The 22,863-nt window shown below is 40.6% G+C and overlaps 1 protein-coding gene across 2 annotated transcripts in view; it reads left to right on the top strand.

Annotated features, from left to right (window-relative positions):
* The first annotated feature begins 3,949 nt into the window (after window positions 1-3,949).
* LOC129827548 (histone deacetylase 5-like) overlaps window positions 3,950-22,863 on the top strand; it is a 107,434-nt gene continuing 88,520 nt past the window's right edge. The window contains exons 1-2 of one of the 2 annotated variants that reach the window (XM_055888527.1): window positions 3,950-4,122; window positions 14,127-14,364. The gene's annotated coding sequence lies outside the window, so the exon portion shown is untranslated. The remainder of the gene's footprint in view (window positions 4,123-14,126; window positions 14,365-22,863) is intronic. The other variant, XM_055888535.1, reaches the window with a different exon arrangement.

Below are 22,863 nucleotides of genomic sequence, written 5' to 3'. Positions count from 1 at the left end.
TAAATTTGTTTGCACTCTGAAGCAGGTTCTCATCAAGGATTTGCCTGTATTTGGCTCCAGTCATTGTACCCTCTATCCTTACCAGTCTCCCAGTCCCTGCCATTGAAAAGCTGATAATAAAAATAGTTGAAAGGTATTTTTTCTGCTCATACAGGAATAATAATGGCCTAGTGCACTAATTTGGTGGGGGGGAAACAATTTTCATTTATATATACAGTACCAGCCAAAGGTTTGGACACACCTACTCATTCAAGGTTTTTTCTGTATTTTTAAAATTTTCTACATTGTAGAATAATAGTGAAGACATCAAAACTATGAAATAACACACATGGAATCATGTAGTAACCAAAAAAGTGTTTAACAAATCAAAATATATGTTACATCAGAGCATATCTGAGTTCTGTATTGCAGTTTTATCAGGTATTTTTGATTTTGTACACGGTCATATGATACGTGGTACAGAAAAGTACAATTTTAGGTGAGTACATTGGGAGCTATATCTCTTCAAATTATCTGTCTAGCTGGTTGAAATCTCGGATACAGGTCCCCCTCCACCCTCTGGTGGTATGATAACTTGTTATTATGTCTCCAGAGAAACCTGGATTTAAATAAATGTCCTATCTATCAAATCACGAGAGGTGGAATTGGGTGTTTTTTGCTGGGGTCAAAATGAGCCTAAAGGACTTGAATTTTGTTAAAGTCCATATTTATACATAAACACGAAACAATTATTTAGATTAAGAACAAGTTGATTGAGAAAGTCCTGAAAATGTGGAAGCATTTAATAAACCACATTTGAGCTATGATAAAAATATGCCTCTGGAGTCAAAATGAGTAGTATGAGGGTTAAGATGACTGCACTAACTGTAAGTCACTTTGGATAGCAACATCTGCTAAATGACTAAAATGTCAAATGTACATGTTTACATACAGATCTCATATTACTATATTGATTCATTTAAACAAAATTATATTGATGTCACAAATGTATCATTTGTAAAGAAAGTTCTTTATAAAAAATGTAGTTATTTGTTACATTTGACTGTGTAAAACCTAGCAGTACTATTTATTGTTCGGAGAGTTTCTTTTTATTCATTTATCCTTTATTTTACCAGGTAAGTTGACTGAGAACACGTTCTCGTTTGCAGCAACGACCTGGGGAATAGTTACAGGGGAGAGGAGGGGGATGAATGAGCCAATTGTAAACTGGGGATTATTAGGTGACCGTGATGGTTGAGGGCCAGATTGGGAATTTAGCCAGGACACCGGGGTTAACACCCCTACGACAAGTGCCATGGGATCTTTAATGACCTTAGAGAGTCAGGACACCCGTTTAAAGTCCCATCCAAAAGACGGCACCCTACACAGAGCAGTGTCCCCAATCACTGCCCTGGGGCACTGGGATCTTTGTTTAGACCAGAGGAAAGAGTGCCTCCTACTGGCCCTCCAACAACACTTCCAGCAGCATCTGGTCTCCCATCCAGGGACTGACCAGGACCAACCCTGCTTAGCTTCAGAAGCAAGCCAGCAGTGGTATGCAGGGTGGTATGCTGCTGGCAGTGAGGAATGTGAGGAAAATGTATAGTGTTTTGCCAAAAAACATGATTATTTTTCTCTCTGAAACGAAGCCATCAAGTGATACATTTCAAATAAATACATGTCTGTCATTGAACAACCCCATGCCATGATTAGATAGTGAAAAAACACAAAACGTTTTTTTAAACAAAAACTAATTTACCAACATTTCTGAAAATGGATATAGCGTTTTGGAAATAAACTTTTCATATCAAGAGTCACTTAACCCTAGTCATGAATGCCTGAATCTTGACTGAAGCTTGTACAAACAATCACAACATCCATCTAACCATTTCCTTGCAGCTGTTATATTTACAAATGCAAATGACACTGAGGCATATATTGCTATGCTTTAGCATTGTCTCATTCTCTTCATTCTTTAGGCGGTCAGAGTACACACTGTGCATGACTTGTTCTGCATGACATGGAGTTTTGATTCCAGATTCCCTTATCCTTTCTTCTGGTAAGGTCACCTGCTGTAGATTGGGATGTTAACTTGACTGTAGGGAATCTCTGCAGGTTCTATGCTTGTAATGTGGAAATGTAAGATAACTAAAATTCACGTTTAGATTTAATGATCAACATTTGTAGCATATTTATAATCCATGACATTGACATGGATTATAATGTTGATATATAGGGCATCATCTGTATAGCATAATGGAGTAGAACCACTGTCATCCTATCCCTACCCCATTGTACCCCCAAGTCCTACGGAATCGACACGCTATCTGATGTAAGACAATGCATCTACCCATATCTCTCTCTCTCTGTGCAATCATAATGAGGTAATGATGAGTCATTGCTGCTGTCTTCATATATCTCTCTATATTTCTCTCTCTCTGTCTCTCTCTTTCTCTCTCGAAGCACATGTCAATCTCATCCTTATTGTCCTTCATAGGTAGAATTAGCTGGCTATTTTCCACTGAAAATGCAGCCTCGAATCTCTCCAACTACTTTGTGTGACCTGACAAATCAAAAGCAGGCAAATACACCATAAAATCATAAAAGACACCTGTGGGTCAGGCCAACATGAGTAAAAATCCCTGTCAGAATATACCGATTTCCTCTATTTTCAACTTTCTTCTCTCCTCCACTCCCTTTGCTCTCTTTTGCTGTCAGACCAGTGGAACAAACAGGATTGCTTTTGTTCGCTTTTAACTTGTTTTGCAGCACTGCCTGTGTTATTTTTAGCTGCTTTCTTGTCTTTCAACGTGAATCCATCGATCCCGCCTCACCATGTTCACACACATGGCCTTTTCTGACGTAAGAGAGGCAGCAATTGTTGGCTCCCTGGGAGGTATGACGTCTTTTCCCACCTCTGCAGGAGGGTTCACAGTACTGTCAATATTGGTTTGTGACAGACTGACTGACGAGACCCCTCTTAAAATGAAAGAAGCAAGGGAGAGAGAAGGATGAGGGAAAGAGAGAGGGTGTCTGGTAAATCGGTGGGGTTGGGGTAAGGTGTGGAGCCGTGCAGTCAGGTGCATCCATGGCAACTAACTACACATGAGCACACAGGAAACTAAACAGTAAAAGTGAGAGTGTAGGGCAATCTCTCTCCTTGTGCAGTAAGACAGTGTGGCCAGAATAGAGACTGTGAGAACAAGAGTTTGCATGTATAAGGGGACATCACTGTGTAAATGCAAGGTCTACCACACTTGTGCAAGTGAGATTAAGTCTGAGAGAGAGAGAGAGAGAGAGAGAGAGAGAGAGAGAGAGAGAGAGAGAGAGAGCTGGTAGTCCACCAAACTACCAGGTGTGAAACAAGGAAGAGACTAATTTGGGATAGAGCAGACCTGACCCACTCCATCAATAAGTTAATCAAAACATACTTTTACATCTGGTTAGCAATAATAGAGGAAATTATATCTTAAGAGAAAAACATCCTCACGTGTGCTACCTACATTTACAAATAGAATCCACATACTATTTATTTTCCCTTTCTTACTTCTACTATTTGCACATTGTTACAACACTGTACGTAGCCAGTAATAGACATTGATATGGCTCTATTATTTTAAAGCTTTCACTGTTCATTTCTGTTTATTTAACTTTTGTATATGATTTATTCCACATGCTTTGGCAATGTAAACATGTTTCCCATGCTATAGTCTAGCATACTCTGTAACTTGCTGTTCTGAGTTACTGTATATCTAATAGGGGCGCCCAAGATTCACATTGATAGTCTTCCCAAAAAGATGCGCTACACATTCTGCGCAACCAAGATTTTGGTAGGAAACTTGCAGTCCTTTTCTTCTCCGAACGTGGTAGTAGTCTACCTCTGCGACTGTGTTGGGTATCTGTCCTGCTGTACTGAGTTATTCATTGGGTGTTTAATCTATTTTTAGCGCCAACAGATGGGGCCACGTGACAGGGGACAAACGTCATTAATGTTGTTGGTGGAGGAGCTGAAAATATGGAGGAAAGAGAGTTGTGACAGGGAAAATTAGACATTTCACACCCCCAAAATATTATTAAACCAATCAAGAAGTGTAACGGTCGAAGAGGCAATCGCCGAGCAGCGAAAAGGAGAACGACAATCAGGTACGTTATGTTTTCTGGGAGATAATGTATCTTTCGTCTACTGCTGGTAAGAAAGGTTTTTTATACCGCGATATTTTCAGATGATGCGTTTGGTTACTCATGGCTAGCTAACAAGCTAGATAGTTGAGAGAACGCTATGAAGTTTTGATAGCTAGTTAACGTTAGCTAGCAAGCGAAGTTGCTTTAGTTAATGTAAATGTGCATGAAAGGATTGTTCTGATTTGGAAAATGTCAAGTTAACAAACTGACACATAGTATTGGCATCTGATTTAAAGCGTCAGTTAGCCAGGTTGTAATGTTCCCAGACGTCTAGTTAGTTAGCTTGCTAGCTAACGTTAGCTTATCAGCAGCCTACTTCCAGATAGCTAGTAAGTCACATTTGAAAAATGTTTTTTTAGGGTGGGTGCTAAAAGCAGTACCGCAGCCGTCGGTGCCCTCTCCATGGCAATTTGTGTCCTCCATGTTTAGCAAATTGTGTTTTGTTCGAGTTGAAATGACTAGTTAGTTTGCCACTTCTGCAATCGCCACTTGGTAACCCCCATTGCAGTCGTCTGCAAGTTTGCGACGCCGCATTTGTTTTTTTTAAGGTGATGGTGCCACTCGAGTTGGGGTCCCACTCCCTGCTAGTTGTTTCTATAGGTGTATACAGTTACTATGTCGTGTGTGAGAGGATCCCACAGTCAGTTGCCTGTGTTTTTGCATAATCAATATAACGTTATGCTAACTAACATAATGAGCTGCAACAAACACTCGAACTGAGAACTGTCCAATCTCTTCATTCATAAACTCATTAATGGACACTCTTACTGACAGTTGTGGCTGCTTTGCGTGATGTATTGTTGTCTCTACCTTCTTGCCCTTTGTGCTGTTGTCTTTGCCCAATGTTTGTACCATGCTGTGTAGTCATGTGATGCTGCCCTGCTATTTTGTCTTGGGTCTCTCTTTATGTCGTGATGTGTGTTTGTCCTATATTATATTATTCATCCCAGCCCCTGTCCCCGCAGGAGGCCTTTTGGTAGGCTGTCATTGTAAATAAGAATTTGTTCTTAACTGTCTTGCCTAGTAAAATGACATTTGACGCCACTAGTTTTACTGCGTAAAATAAAAATGTGGATGAAAGTGAAATATCATAGCTTAGGCCAATTAACTCAATATCAGTGCCTTCCTTGCCCCCCAAAATACTAATTTGCATTACTGGAAGCACCTTTTGTGCCTAGATAGTGGTAAAGTACAGACTGGTGTAGAGATGTCTGAATAGTTTCTTAATTTATGGTCCGTGTCAGTTATCACAATGGATTGTCTGCTGGCAAAGGCAAAGTTGTTTTTGCAGTTACTTTCATGATAGGCATAACTGTTATGGAAGGAACATGGCATTTATTAAAGGTAGTCCTAGATACTCAGTGTCCAAAACATTACAACACCTTCCTAATATTGTTGCACCCCCCTTTTGCCCTCAATTTGTTGGGGAATGGCCTACAAGGTATCAAGTGTTCCACAGGGATGCTGGCCCATGTTGACACCAAAGCTTCCCACAGTTGTCAAGTTGGCTGCATGTCCCTTGGGTGCTGGACCATTCTCGATACAAACAGGAAACTGTTGAGTGTGAAAAACCCAGCAGCACAGCAGTTGACACACTCAAACCAGTCCCCCTCGCACCTACTACCATACCCTGTTCAAAGGCACTTAAATATTTTATCTTGCCCATTCACCCTCTGAATGACACATGCACATTCCATGTCTCAAGGCTTAAAAATTATTCTTGAACCTATCTCCTCCCCTTTATCTACACTGATTGAAGTGGATTTAACAGGTGACATCAATAATGGATCATAACTTTCACCTGGTCAGTTTGTCATGGAAAGAGCAGTGTTCCTAATGTTTTGTACACTCAGTGTATATTCTACAGTGGATTCCAAAGTAAGGTTTTGATTTGTGGCTTGTTCTGTGCATGTACACATTAACATTTTACCTGCAGGCCACCCTAAACCCTATGAAAAGATGTGGCTTGTGGTTTTGGCTCGCAAGTCATTTGGCAGTCTTGCACAGCTCCGTTGTGCAGAAGTTGGATGGAGCCAGAGAGGTCATGGAGAAGGATTTCCTCCTAAAATGAAATTAATGACAAATGCCTGTCTTTGATTAAGTGTCAAAGATTTGCTAGAGATCAGTTGATTGACAGATGCTGCTTCTCACGTGTGTGTGTGTGTGGATGCCTCTCACAGTCCTCGAGTGGCCTTGCAAGTGTTCTTTTCATTGAAAATGTTTAAGTCCTTGTGCATGGAGTTGTACTGTTTGTTTAACTTTAATCATTGGATTTTGTTTAATATGTATGTCAATGTGAAGAATCTCAGCATCACTGTTGCTGTGGAATTGCCCTCCTTTAACAGTCATTCAAAGTAAATGAAGAACCGCTAGCTAAACCATCTCTAGCATCAGCTTTTTTGCTCAAGGCTTGCCTTGTCACACTCCTGATTTCTGCCCTCTTGGCTATCAGATAACCTGATCTTATCTGAACATCTGCATGTGCCCAGTTGAATTACATGGTGACAGATGTCAAGACTTAAAGGGTCACACATTTAGATACCATGTTCCATAGGGGACCTCTTCCTTATGAGGGAGGATATAAATAACATTTGCTTCAGACCATGGCCACTGAAGTGTACATTTAAATGTGCTCTCTCTATGCGGGTCACTAATGTCTATTTTTGAAATGTGTATCTTTTATATTGATTGCCTGAATTAAACTTGATGGGTCGAACTTTGCTTCTCTGATCTCGGACACCCAGAATTAACATCTTCCGTAGGTGTACTAACGAGACTAGCTAAGTCTTCATCCCTCTAAATGGAAACTCTCAGCCAGTTTCGGGCTTGTCTATTTGCCATCCCACAGGCTGTTGACAGATGCTACTACCATTTTTATGTTACGTGCATCTGTCCACGAGAGATTAGGCCTACTCCTTCATGAAATAGGTTCAGTATGTAAGATGGCAACTTCTTTATTTTTTTAATTAAAAAAACAGTTCATCAATGATGTGACGCAGAGTCACTTGTCCTGATGAATCACACAAGGTGTTGAAAAGGCTATTGAACAGCCCTGCCCATGCGCTGCCCTGAAGATACAGGGCCTTGATGTTCGCCTATTCTGTATGCAATGCAAAAATGCATGGAAACTTGGATTCATACACTGTAGAAAACAGTGTTTAGGCTACAGTGTGAAGCAAAAATAACCTCAGCTGTATGTTAATGATTGAAACATGCTTTCTGTGCTGAAATCTTTTTTTTAAATATATATATCCCGGAAGCCTGGTTACCAGTGTTGATCGGATAAAACCCACAGTTGACAGCCTCCACCCCAATATTCCATGCACGTTTACAATACTAGCCCCCAGAAAGCATATTCTTGGAGAAATGGGCATGTGACTGGTTCAAATTCCAGAAGGAATAGGTGCCAGCCTCCTACCCTTGAGCAATGTGCTGACCCAAAATTGTTTTGATTGTATCATTTCTGTGAGGTACTTCAGTGTTGTGGAAAAATTATTTGACTGAAGTGAGTAATTTGGTGTCTGGATCCTAATGAAACATCCTTGGACCAGTTATAAGGCCATTGCCTAGACATGCTTCATTGGACTACATTTTTAATCAACTAACTAGGCCTATCTCTCAGCTATTTAAGTGAACAATTTATTTTCAAGGTAAATTAAAGGTTCCTCACTGCCATTGAGACCCTGCATGTTCTCTGTAATTTATGTAAGGTGTGGCGTCAAGGGGAGATGGGGCCATTTCGTCACTGCTGGTGGGAAAGGCGCTGCTGAGTGCAGTGTCCCTCCTTTCTCCTTGAGATTCTGCTGGTCGCACTCTCGCCTTGACTCTGAGGGCTGGCTGAGGGGAATGTGCAGCAGCAGCACACATTTTTGCTGGGTTAGTGAGTGTCAGACCCCATCTTTGGTTCTGTTTATAAGAGCACAAAGGATCCTCCTTATGTGGTTCTGATTTTTGACCAGACCTGACTCTGTGACACAGGATTTTCTGGTGCATTGCTGGAAGGCCATTGCATTCATAAATGCTATGCAATAAAGTTTGACAGCAGCCAATTTAAACATGAAGCACATTTGATTGTTGCAAATTGATTTGCTCCTGCTTAAAGCTCCCACTGCAATTCTAAGAATTTCTTGGTGTAGAATTTGCAGAATTTGGCTGTTGGAGGGACAGGTATTTTCAGTGATAATGTGAGGAGACGGAGACCCCCACTTAGGCTATTCGCCGGATGAGTCTCCTTGCACCATCATGCAGTGGTACTGCAAAGAGAGAAAAAAAAAAAAAGATGCACTGATATTTTTATCCCCATTCGTACGTCATTAGGCTAATGCAGCCGGTGAAAGCGGCTAGGCCAGCAGTCAGAAGTGGTTAAGGGTTCTAAATACCCTGCGACAAGGCATCCCATTATCTCTGTGACACGGTTTCTATAACCAAGCTTCCGGTGTATGCCGTGATGAAGCCAGGCCCTTGCCGGAGCATGTCATCTGACCGAGTGCCTTGGGATCCTGCAGGGGGAGAGTTGCTTACCAACTTCTAGAATATCACACAGAGAGCCATTTGCTTCGCCCCATACCACACCCTAGACACGTTTTCAGATGTAGCTGACCTATTGTATGCAATTACAGGAAATGTCATCCTCCGTGGGTGTACAGGATAAAGGCATAGGTTAATGGCACTTAGTCCCAGACGTTAGAAAGGCTGCATAAAATTAACAATTTCAAAAGTATAAATTCAATTTTAGCTATTTCCTGCAATTGGTGCAACAATGCCTTCCTGTCACAAATTGGCCTTGGTGATTTTGGTATCTAAACGTGTTAGTGAGTGACTGACTAAATTACATGTTCCTGTCGTTAGTCTAATCCTCATGACTGTTCCCAGATAACGTTGCAAAACCAAACAAAACCCTAGAGAAAGATGAATATATTTAGTCGATGTGCTGACAAGAGGCCAGTGTTAAACCGGAGGGGACATCTGAGGAGAGTAGTTTTAAGAGCATTAAACGATCAGCGACGTGTTTGGGCACGACGCCTGAGAGCCTTGCTTCAGTGCGGAATGCATAGGGATGGCGGTACTGCATGGGCTTTCAGCGCTAACTCCGCTCCATTAAATCATATGGCTTAGAGGCGAGACTTCCGCGACTGATGAGTGGGACTTAGATCCGCTTTCCAGGAATTACACTGCAGTGGTAATTGGTGCTGGGGCGACATGGCCTAAAAATCATCTAGATTTGTTCACATTTATGGCCAATTCACTTTGTATATTCTAGTCAAAAGTTTGGACACCTACTCATTCAATGGTTTTTCTTAATTTTTTACAGTTTCTACATTGTAGAGTAATAGTGAAAATTATGAAATAACACATGGAATCATGTAGTAACCAAAAAAAAGTGTTAAACAAATCAAAAATATATTTTATTTGAAATTCTTCAAAGTAGCCACCCGTTGCCTTGATGACAGCTTGGCACACTTGGCATTTTCTCAACCAGTTTCACCTGGAATGCTTTTCCAACAGTCTTGAATGAGTTCCCACACATGCTGAGCACTTGTTGGCTGCTTTTCCTTTACTCTGCGGTCCAACTCATCCCAAACCATCTCAATTGGGTTGAGGCCGGGTGGTTGTGGAGGCCAGGTCATCTAATGCAGCCCTCCATCACTCTCCTTCTTGGTCAAATAGCCCTTACACAGCCTGGAGGTGTGTTGGATCATTGCCCTGTTGTAAAAACAAATTATAGTCCCACTAAGCCCAAACCAGATGGGATGGTGTAATGCTGTGGTAGCCATGCTGGTTAAGTGTGCCTTGAATTCTAAAGGAATCAGACAGTGTCACCAGCAAAGCACCATTCCCACCTCCATGCTTCACGGTGGGTACAACACATGTGGAGCTCATCCGTTCACCTACCCTGCGTCTCACAAAGACACGGTGGTTGGAACCAACAATCTCAAATTTGGTCTCATTAGACCAAAGGATACATTAGCACCAATGTCCTTCTGTTTGTGTTTCTTGGCCCAAGCAAGTCTCTTCTTATTGCTGTCCTTTTAGTAGTCTTTGCAGCAATTTGACCATGGAGGCCTGATTTCACACAGTCTCCTCTGAACAGTTGATGTTGATGTCTGTTACTTCAACTCTGCAGCCAAAATAAATGCTACAATCTGAGATGCAGTTTACCAAAATTAACTTATCCTCTGCAGCAGACGTAAAACAAAGGAGATGGTCGTAGACTACAGCTCCACTACGGGGCTGTAGTGGAGCAGGTTGAGGGCTTCAATTTCCTTGGTGTCCATCACCAACAAACTATCATGGTCCAAACACACTAAGACAGTTGTGAAGAGGCCACGACAACACCTATTTCCCCCTCAGCCGACTGAAAAGATTTGGCATGGGTCCCCAGATCCTCAACATTCTACAGCTTCACCATCAAGAGCCTCCTGACTGGTTGCATCACCGCCTGGTGTGTCAACTGCTCAACCTCAGACTGCAAGGCATTACAGAGGGTAGTGCGTATGGCCCAGTACATCACTGGGGCTAAGCTTCCTGTCATCTGGGAACTCTATACCAGGCGGTGTCAGAGGAAGGCCCTAAAAATTTCAAAAGAATCCAGCCACCCTAGTCATAGACTGTTCTCCACTATTACCTCGAATAACCTGGTGCCCAGCACATTGCCTTTGTACCGGTACCCCCTGTATATAGCCTCGCTACTATTATTTTATTGTTGCCCTTTAATTATGTTTATTTTTATACATTTTATTTAACTTCAGTTTATTTGAGTAAATCATTTCTTAACACTTTATTGTTGGTTAAGGGCTTGTAAGTAAGGATTTCACTAAGGTCTACACCTGTTGTATTTGGCGCATGTGACAAATACAGTTTGATTTGAACTCTGGGTCTTCCTTTCCTGTGGCGGTCGTCATGAGAGCCAGTTTCATCATGACTGACCTTCATGTCTTGAAGTATTGATGGACTGTCGTTTCTCTTTGCCTATTTGAGCTGTTCTTGCCATAATCTGGACTTGGTCATTTACCAAATAGGGCTATCTTCTGTATACCAACCCCACCTTCTCACAACACAACTGATTGGCTCAAACGCATGAAGGAAAGAAATTCCACAAATGAGCTTTTAACAAGGCACACCTGTTAATTGAAATGCATTCCAGATGATTACCTCATGAAGCTGGTTGAGAGAATGCCAAGAGTGTGCAGCGCTGTCATCAAGGCAAAGGGTGGCTACTTTGAAGAATCTCAAATATATATAAAATATATTTCGATTTGTTTATTTTTTGGTTACTACATGATTCCATATGTGTTATTTCATAGTTTTGATGTCGTCACCATGCTACATTGTAGAAAATAGTAAAAATAAAGGAACCCTTGAATGAGTAGGTGTGTAAACTTTTGACTGGTACTGTAATTGCTGAAAACCGTGTCTCCCTATATAAAAAAAGATGGCGAACAAGCTATGAAGGAAAATTACTGGAGTTTTGGTACAGACAACTAGCGCACAAATAGTATTGCAGTATTGTCCAAACGATACATATCGGGTTATTATTTGATGATATATATTGTAACTATATTGAATTTTTATTTATTTATTTATTTTTGGCCACTTGTGTCCATATTACCTATTCTGTTGGACGCAACCTCAAATGCAAACAGTGAGTTGAAACCGCTTGTCACAGAGAGGAAGAAGTGGTCTCATCTCTTTTTGTTGTGAGTGGCATGGGGAAGGGCTTGGTGTGAATGGGAAGGTGCACAGTCACAGCAGAAGGAGCGAAGGAGATGACCAAAAAGACATGAGAACAAGCGGACATAAGTGCTCATAAAAACAAAAAAACTATTGTGATTCAGGCATTTTGAATACAGCGCTAAAACATGCATTCAAATGAATAGTAATGCACCAACATGTGCACCTTTGGACACACACACACACACACACGTGCTGTCGCATAGCAGCCTACACCCGCCACCCTTTGTTTGCCTGTATAGGTTACTGTTTGCCATCTGTGTGCATTTAAAAAAACAGATGTACAATTTCAGTATGGAATTATAATTTAAATGCACACTCTGATATAGACTTCCAACATTAAACAAATATTTGCAGAAATGACAAATCTTTACATCATCTGTCACCCAAGCCTTACTTGTGTAAAATGCCACATTCTGAGCCTCAGTGCCACTTTGGTTAGAGGTTTCTGTGTAGAATATATAAGTTAATGTAGTGCAGCCCTATGGTTGGATTAGCCCTGGCTGGCCACGTCCTGCCCATGCAGTTGCTCCCTCTGCCCAGTAGGTGAGGCCGCAGGTCCAGGGAGGGACACTTTCCAAAACGCAGGGTGCCCCAGTGGGCTGTGGAACTGCCAGGACTCCTGTAGGATGCAGACCCAACAGCAGCTGCAGAGCAAACTGAGATGAATGAGGATTAAGCATAAAGCAGGCACTTTGTTATTTCTTTTACTGTGTGATGTAATGGAGCCAACATCGCACGTTAAGGATTTACCCATGTGTTCAAATCATCAAAGGTCATTGCTGTCTATTAATGAGAGAGACAATTGGCACTGTGCCAGTGTTCATCCAGCTGTGTGAATAAAAAAAAAAGTACATTTGTATGATGTAATTTGCTCTGGATAAGGTCTGCAAATTGTGTGAATAACCTCTGTAAAAACAACTTTAACTTAATGCATATAGGAATTTGCATCCATTTTATTGCATGCGATGAGGCTACATTGACAGGAGTTTATTGAATATTTATTTAGAATATTTGCTGCTTTTTGTTAAGTTCATCCGCTTAAGGTGAAACGGCGCCACTGTTCGCCCCCCAGCGCATTTATTGTTTTTGATTTGTTGATGAAACTGGGGAGAGGAGCATCTAGCATGGCAACAAAAACAATGTGCAGTACCTCTGCTCTTATATCGTGCATGCAATGATGTCTGAGGGAAATTAACTGTCAGTTTGAAGATACTTCTGTTGTAATATCGCAAACAGACGTGGCATATTCACCAAGTACGAATTCCAGATTTTAAAGGCTAATTGGAATAAAGAGAATATAGATTTTCATTTATGTTGGGCAGAACCCTGGATGGATGGAATCAGACCTCCCATGGTGAAATCCCCTTGTAAAAATGTGTGACATGGATATAATAGCTATACGAGATCTCGGAAGCAACAACTAAGGTTTTATTTATTTTGCAACCTAAGAAATAGATTATCATAATTGAAACGTTACAGAGCAGGGAGAAATTTACACAATTAAGTAATTTAGAATGTGTGTTTACACATTCACACTGTGATGAAATGACTAAGTAGCCTATTGATTTAGAACAGAGTCCCAGCTTAGAAAGACTGCACATATTGACACTGTCCATTTGTCCACTCACCATGCTTCTCAATGACCCCAGGTGAGACTGGGGGCCAGTATGGGTATTGCAGCACAATGCCTCCTCCATCCCCAGGGGGAGTGTGGGTATCGTAGTGTTGCTGTCTCTCTCTCGTCTCTGCAGACCCCAGGCTGCATGACTCATCCCATTAACAGCTCTGCGAGTGCTTTTCGGCGGAGGCAAACTGACTAACACCCTCCCCCTCACCTTCCCTCAAAGCAAAACAATTTTCCACATTTCAGACACTGTCTTTAGCGACTAGACTTTTTTATTAGTTAAAAGTATTTTAATGGTAGTCTGGAGTGGAATAATGTAAAATCATTGGTCATCTGTTTATCATGGTGGTAGTCGGGGAGGGAGAAAGTTGCAAATGGAGGTAGCCCAACTGCTTATTTGGCCTGTGCGTAACAACTAATCTTGACTGGAAGATCACCCACTCTGTCATTGCCTGACTAAGCAAAATTGGAGTCGAAAACTAACATTACTGAATTACTTATGAATGCTGGCCATGCTATCTGCAGCGGCCAGGAGTGTGAGGAGGTATGGTTCCCAGGATCATTGAACTGCAGCTGGCTAACTCTTGTTCATTTGTGACTATTGCAGTGGGATTGACTCGAAGAGGAGCCTTCTGATCCACCATACCTCTGGACCAAAGTCATGGCCGACGCAGAAGACCCACTTTAGAACCTTCAGTCCATTCCCAAACACAAGCAAATACACACTCGCCTAAAGCTTTATCCTAATTCTTATTACCTTCAACTTGACTGAGTTTTGGAACAACAAAGACCACTAACGCAATAATCTCTGGCTTCTCTGTTGATCATTTCTGCCAACACCACAGGTAAGTCTGGTTTTCTTTCCTCCAGCTTTTTTTCTTCTTCATGAAATGCCAAAGAAGCCCCCCCCCCCCCCCCCCCCCTCTGGTGACCTCTTACCCCTCTGATCCTGTCCATGAACTCCCCTCAGGGCATTACTCGTGTGTTGTGATTCCCTTGAGTTACTTACAAGTTTGTTTGACAACAGGAAACCAGCATCTCAAAGTCTGGTGCTTTATGGTGGCTATATGGTTCACCATTGAACTTGTACACACGTTATTACTTTTATCTTAAATAAGTTGTCAAACTGGAATAATTTTTCAGAATTATATCCAGTAGCAGGATGTGTTCATGGGTCTCTTAAACAATATACATGTATGCTCTCGTGATTCCAGTTGGTTTAAGTTCCTCTACACATGGGCTATCCTTTATCAGAATAAATCCTAACAACAACCTGTGGATTCTCTTACTGGCTGCTCTCTTCTCCAATCTCTTTCTGTCTATATTTAGAACCGCTGACGACTGACCAGACCTTTATTAACCTCCCATCCCCCTAATGACGTCTTTGAATGTCACTGGGTGCCGTGGCAACCCTGACTGCTCTGTGAAAGGCCTGGAGGGTTGTCTGCTCATTGGACAGTACACTAGAGCAAACATGACTGCTGTTTTTTTGTACAATGAGTATGAGTTGTAGCTTGTGTGTAGCTAGTATCTTTGGCGATATATAGTGTTCGTGTTGTCTTTATGTTAATAGCATTTGAGGCAGTAGGGCAGGAAAGCCTTCCTATTGGTAGGTGCAGCAATACTGCAAAGCTAACTGGTCATGAAGATGAGCTCAGGCCGTCTTAGACTGTGACCACAGGAACAACAATACAGACACGTTGTAGAATTTTTGCAGAAAATCTAACCATCCTGTGTCAGCCTTTTTATGAGAGTTGAACATGCAGTACAATGACTGGACTTATTTTATCTGCAGATAGAAGTGCATTGACATTCAAAACACTTTTTTGAAGTTACCATTAACTCCAACTGAACAGGTGTCAAACTGTGATGTCCTACTTTATACACCGCCACATGAGAAAACAATACCTGAATAATCCCGAACACCCAAAAGGGCCTTACAGGTAGCGCTGCAGAGAATTTACTCTGTTCTCTGTGTTGCGTCACCCACCCGTTCGATCAGCCAGGAACACGAGAGCTCCTCCAAGAGCTTGAATCCTGCTAAGGCAAAAATGTGTTAAGTTGTCCGGAGGTACCGGACCGAGGGGCTTGTATAGCATAAGGGCCTTTGTTAGCCAGGTAACGTTCTGTTTTGTGCTGTTCCAAGAGGCTAAAAAGGTCTTCATGGCTGTAGAAAAGCACCCGGAAGTGGCCTGCATGAAGGTAATTGGTGACCCATTTACAATGCACCTTTAAAAAAAAAATTTTTTAAGAGCTGGCACGGTAAATTGACACTGATCACTTATCGCAGGAATTTATTGATGGCTCATTACAATAAGTAGCCTATAGTAGAGAAATATGAAGTTTGAAATGACACACGTTTTTCTAATACAGTGCCTTCAAAGTATTCATACCCCTTGACTTTTTCCACATATTGTTGTTAGACTGAATTCAAAATATATATTTAATCTGTTTTGTCACCCATCTACAAACAATACCCCGTAAGTGTTTGCATTTTTAGCTATTTAATTTGTCGGTCTACCCGGTGGACTGGCCAATCTGAAATCCGTTCCTTCAAATTTGATACTAGCCTACGTGAGATTTCATAACTTTTAAACATGACCAGAGAGAGACTGCCAAATAATACAGCAAAGAGGTGCTGTTTTTATAAGTGAGTTCATGTTGAATTTTTTTTATTCTGCACTGTCCCATATTTTTCAAAACTATTACAAAACAAAACTCATACTCGCGCTGCAATGAATGAGTAGCCGAGTGTATAGATAGCCTTGGGTTTTTATTATTATTGTCTATTTGAATATTGATGAATATTTCACTTTCTCTGGTCATAGGAACGACATTAATTTGTTCTTGAGGCAGATGCGGTGCGACTCGTTTCACCATCAGGTGGAAGACTGTGTCCCCTCTCCTCCGGTGATACTGACCAGAGAAAGGAAGGAGAGAGCAGGGATCGCGAGAGGCTGACCCTCTGCTGCTCTTTCCCTCCCTCCGCTGAGACTAATGCCGTGTTCAAAACAACTAGGAACCCGGGCATCTACGACTTCAATGCGCTCATGCCAACTGGGAACTCGGAATAAAACGAGACTGGGAATCTGACTGGGAAAAATATTGTGTAAAAAAACGGTAATCCAACTTGGAATTCCAAGGCGGAAACTCTGGCATCTTTCTAGAGCCCTGACTTTCTGACCTGAACATCACTGATGTTGTGATTTCATTCCCCCCCTCCCCCCCCTTTTTTTCTCCTCTTCATAATTTCAGTTGTCTTAATCACCATCAGATGCAGGTAGTTTACCATCTGTCTAGTAACATAAATATCAAAATTATTTCAATTTATACTCTACTGTGGCTCGCAAGTGCTACACCAACTTTCCGCCAGCAGCATACCACCCTGCATACCACTGCTGGCTTGCTTCTGAAGCTAAGCAGGGTTGGTCCTGGTCAGTCCCTGGATGGGAGACCAGATGCTGCTGGAAGTGGTGTTGGAGGGCCAGTAGGAGGCACTCTTTCCTCTGGTCTAAAAAATATCCCAATGCCCCAGGGCAGTGATTGGGGACACTGCCCTGTGTAGGGTGCCGTCTTTCGGATGGGACGTTAAAACGGGTGTCCTGACTCTCTGAGGTCATTAAAGATCCCATGGCACTTATCGTAAGAGTAGGGGTGTTAACCCCGGTGTCCTGGCTAAATTCCCAATCTGGCCCTCAAACCATCATGGTCACCTAATAATCCCCAGTTTACAATTGGCTCATTCATCCCCCTCCTCTCCCCTGTAACTATTCCCCAGGTCGTTGCTGCAAATGAGAACGTGTTCTCAGTCAACTTACCTGGTAAAATAACGATAAAAAATAAAAAAAATAAATAAAACTGATGATCTATTTTATTATCAAAGCTCGAGTTTTGAAATATAATGTGGTCTCATATGAACAATATTGGCTTGCCAGGCATATAGCCAATATGCTGTGAAAATGTATTAGGCCTGCCTACTGCACAAACCTGATTCCTACAGAACCACATTTTTTTTTTAAAGTCATGTTTAAAAAAATATAAGTGGTTGATCCCGGCATGCTTTTTTATAAATGCGAAAGTGATCTTTACTCAAAGGTTGGTGACCACGGCCTCAATGCCAAAATGAAAATGTGTTTTTAGGCATTTTTGACCATTTTATTGAAAAGGAAATGCAGACATATCACATTTACATAAGTATTCACACCCCTGAGTCAATACTTTGGAAGCACTTTTGGCAGTGATTACAGCTGTTGCTTTCTGGGTAAATCTCTAAGAACTTTTCACACCTGGATTGTGCAATATTTGCCTATTCATGCTTTTCTAAATTCTTCAAGCTCTGTCAAATTGGTTGTTGATCATTGCTAGGCAACCATTTTCAGGTCTTCCCAAGGTTTTGACTTAAATCTACTTGAAAATCTAACTCTGCACCTCTGGAACATTCACTGTGTTCTTGGTAAGCAACACCAGTGTAGATTTGGCCTTGTGTTTTAGGTTATTGTCCTGCTGAAAGGTTAATTCATCTCCCAGTGTCTGGTGGAAAGCAGACTAAACAAGGTTTCCCTCTAGGATTTTTGTCTGTACTTCGCTCCATTCCTTCTATTTTTTTATCCTGAAAACCTCCCCAGTCCTTAACGATTACAAGCATACCCATAACATGATGCAGCCGCCACTATGCTTGAAAATATGGAAAGTGATACTCTGTACATAGCCTTGTTATTGTGTTACTTTTATTTTTTACTTTAGTTTATTTGGTAAATATTTTCTTAACCAACAATGCAGTTCAAGAAAGAGTTAACCTGTCTAGCCCCGAGGTTCCGCTAGCGGAACTCCTCCCACATTCCACTGAAAAGGCGCGAAATTCAAAAAATATTTTTTAGAAATATTTAACTTTCACACATTAACAAGTCCAATACAGCTAATGAAAGATACACATCGTGTGAATCCAGTCAACATGTCCGATTTAAAAAAAAAAAAAAAAAAAAAAAAAAAAAAAAAATTTGTTTTACAGGGAAAACACAATATATATTTGTTAGCTCACCAACAAATAGAAAAAAGCACAGACATTTTTCACAGCACAGGTAGCATGCACAAAATCAACCAAACTAACCTAGAACAAACCAAAGAAACCAAGAAACAACTTCATCAGATGACAGTCTTATAACATGTTATACAATAAATCTATGTTTTGTTCGAAAAATGTGCATATTTCAGGTATAAATCATAGTTTACATTGCGGCTACAATCAGAAATTGCACCGAAAGCAGCCAGAATAATTACAGACACCAACGTGACATACCGAAATACTCATCATAAAACATTTCTGAAAAATACATGGTGTATAGCAAATGAAAGACAAAGATCTTGTGAATACAGACAATATTTCCGATTTTGTAAGTGTTTTACAGCGAAAACATAATATAGTATTATATTAGCTTACTACAATAGCCTACCCACACTACCGCATTCATTCATCAAGGCACGTTAGCGATAGCAATAGGCACGTTAGCGTTAGCGAATAAACCAGCAAAAGATATTAAATTTCACTAACCTTCATAAATCTTCCTCAGATGAGTCCTATAACATCAGGTTATACATACACTTATGTTTTGTTCGAAAATGTGCATATTTAGAGCTGAAATCCGTGGTTATACAACGTAGCATAACGTAGCATAACGTGCTAACGTAGCATCTTTTCCCCAGAATGTGCTGATATTTCTATTAGTCTCTCACCTATTCTGACCAAATAGCTATTCATAAACATTACAAAAAAATACATGTTGTATAGGAAACGATAGATCCATTAGTTCTTAATGCAATCGCAGTGTTAGAATTCTAAAAATATCTTCATTACGACATAAGACTTAGTTATGGTAAGGGAATAACCAAAACCTGAGCGCAAAGCTACTAGTACACAGTTCGACAGATATATGAAATAGCATCACAAAATGGTTCCTACTTTTGCTGATCTTCTATCAGAATGTTGTACCTTTGGTCCTTTGTCCAGAAGCGTCTTTGTTTGGATTCAGAACGTTATTTTTCCCTCTTGAATTAGCAAGCACACTGGCCATGCGGCGCTAAGCTCTCCAACGTCAACAAAGTCAAACAACGCAACACAACTAACGTCCCGAATAAATTTCAATAATCTAATGAAACTATATTGAAAAAACATACTTTAGGATGATATTGTAACATGTATAAAATAAAATCAAAGCGGAGATCATATTCGCCCATAACGACTGGTTTCCAGTAGGCAATAACAGGTCCCAACACGCGCCTTGCAGAAAACAGAAAATGGGGGACACGTTGTTCCAAGAAGGCTTATTCAACGTCAGACCGAGATAATCAACTCATTTTTCCTCTCACTTCCTCTTGACATCCGGGTGAAGGTGTATGACGTGCACGTATAGCCATACCTATCATGCCCATTTATAGGCAGTCACTTGAACAGAACATAGATTTCAGACTTTCCACTTCCTGGTCACAAAGTGTGCTGCCAAATGAGTTCTGTTTTACCCACAGACAAAATTCAAACGGTTTTAAAAACTAGAGAGTGTTTTCTATCCAATAGTAATAATAATATGCATATTGTACGAGCAAGAATTGAGTACGAGGCCGTTTAAATTGGAGACGTTTTTCCCCAAAAGTGAAAACAGCACCCCCTGTCCTCATCAGATTTAAGGGCTTCTAAGTAAGCGTTTCATGGTAAGGTCTACTACACCTGTTGTATTTGGTGCATGTGACAGTTTGATTTATTTAATGTATAGGATTTGTCCCCAACAACATAACACTTTGTATTCAGGACAAAAAGTTTGCCACATTTTTTGCAGTATTACTTTAGTGCCTTTTTGCAAACAGGATGCATGTTATGAGATAAAAAAAAAATCTGTACAGCCTTCTCTTCATTCTGTCAATTACGTTAGTAACTACAATGTTGTTGATCCATCCTCCATTTGCTGCTATTACAGCCATTAAACTATGTAACTGTTTTAAAGTCACCATTGATCTCATGGTGAAATCCCTGAGCGGTTTCCTTCCTCTCCGGCAACTGAGTTAGGAAGGATGCCTGTATCTTTGTAGTGACTGGGTGTATTGACACACTATCCAAAGTGTAATTTAAAAACTTCACCATGCTCAAAGGGATATTCAATGTCTTCTTTTTTTTACACATCTACTAATATGTGCCCTTTGCGAGGCATTGGAAAACCTCTCTGGTTAAATCTGTGTTTTGAAATTAACTTGACTGAGGGACCTTTACAATTATCTGTATGTGTGGGATACAGAGATGAGGAAGTCATTAAAAAATGACGTTAAAGATGCACTATGCAGAAATCGCTCCACCTTTTCCTGGTTGTTAAAATTAAAATAAGTAGCATAATTTCTGTTTGACACAACAAGTCTAGTGTAGAGTCATTGTACCATTTTTAAATCACTGTGAAATATATTTTCAATTACAGTATTGTATTTTCTGCTGTTTGAAGATAATGTGCAAAAACAAAACTTAAAAACAGGAAGCATAGCAATAACTTGAATTTGGTCGGTTCTCCCAAAAAGTTACATATTGCAGCTTTTAAACGCTGATTGCGCACAGAGCGAGTCCATGTGACTTGTTAAGCACATTTTTACTCCTAAACTTACGCTTTCCATAACTAAGGGGTTGAGTACTTATTGACTGAAGACATTTTTTATTTATTTTAAACTTACCTCCACTTTGACATTATGGGGTATTGTGTGTGTGTGTGTGTGTAGGCCATTAATCTCAATTTAATAAATAAATAAAAAATTGTGTCAAACAACAAAGTCGAGGGATGTTAATATGAATACTCTGAAGGTACTGTATGTGAGATTTGAGATGGCTACAACCATCAAACAAGTACTAGTAGTTTTAAAGGATACATAACATTAGCTGAACTTAGCGTTCTATTTATCATTATTCAGGTAATCTATGCAATATGGATTTTTGTCCATATCGCCCAGCTGTAGTGCTTTGTACGTATTATGTGACCAACCACTCTCCAATAGATGAGCCCTCCGTCGCTGGGCAAAGACAATCACAGCCATATTTACATTCAGTTTCTCTGTATAATGAGTTAAAACTAAGGGCCTCTATGTTCCTTTTGAACGTGCTTGTTTCCAGAAAGGTTTTGACTCCGTTCCAATGTGAGTGGCAAGTTCCTATCTTGACTGCAGGAACATATTGATTTGCATCAATCAACACAAGCTAAACCAGCTGCTTACAGACATTCTCTACTTTCTTTCATTCGTTGTCCTTTCTCACATTCTGTTTCCCCCCAATTTTTATAGGCTAGCCGATCAAGGCATTCTTACATTACTATTTGTTATGATCAGTAGACTTTTCCACTTGCACAGCCCCTGTCATCCTGTATACGGGTTGAACATGGCAGTTTTTGTCATTGATAAGCGGATTGGAACACAGTGGCTGTAGAGTAACATGCTATACATGATGTCAGAGCTCAGATTCTACGCTTCACAGAACGGTATCGGTTTTGACTGACAGCTATTATAAACTTGAGCACCGTGCGTGACAAGTTTCCCTCATCCCGCCCGCTAATTGGGTGACATTTGAAATGGTCTTGGTGAGGGAAACGCTGTAAATGAGAGGAGTTGATGTGTTCTGAAAGATGAGACATTGAGTGTTATAATATGGCTTTGATGTCACACAAGCAAACCTAACACCTGTGAGTCCAAATGTGCACTTCACATTTCCATATTTGAAAACATGTAATTTACAGTATTAACGTTTATGAGCGCTATGTTTGATCCAAAGTTACAAGGATGACATGCGTTGCATGCTGAATAAATTGAGTAGAGAACACACGATATTTGTATGAGTTCAAAATGGGGCAAAATTATACAAAGATATATAAAAAAAAAAAAAAAATACATGCATTTCTGGTAAAATAACAACCCAATGTTTATCTCCCGTGTTTCATGTGTGTTTTGATCTGTCCGCAAATGTAATATTGTTCACCTGCGTGTCATGAACGAGTCTGATTGGGATAGACAAAATCAACATGCAGACGCACACTTGGAGCTGGTTTGGTCAAGGTGTAATACCCTGGGTTGACCTGAACAGAATGAGCCAAGGTTTGTCGTGTTGAGAATTTTCTGCGGAACACTAACTTGAATGCACTAATGACTCCATTCTATGCACCGCAAGATTGCAATCTGTTTTGAAGTGCCTTTTGAAAGCCTAACACTGTAAGATTGTATATTATGTTGGCAATATATTAAACTTTCAAATGATTCCCCCCTGACCCAGATAGGGATTTATCTTTTAAAAGTTTTGGGATTGCCTAAACAACAACTGGAATTGTGTGAAGGTG

Source organism: Salvelinus fontinalis, chromosome 2 (genome assembly GCF_029448725.1).
Source record: "Salvelinus fontinalis isolate EN_2023a chromosome 2, ASM2944872v1, whole genome shotgun sequence".
NCBI lineage: Eukaryota > Metazoa > Chordata > Actinopteri > Salmoniformes > Salmonidae > Salvelinus > Salvelinus fontinalis.
The sequence above is the reverse complement of the archived record's forward strand: the minus strand, read 5'-3'. Positions and strand labels throughout refer to the sequence as shown.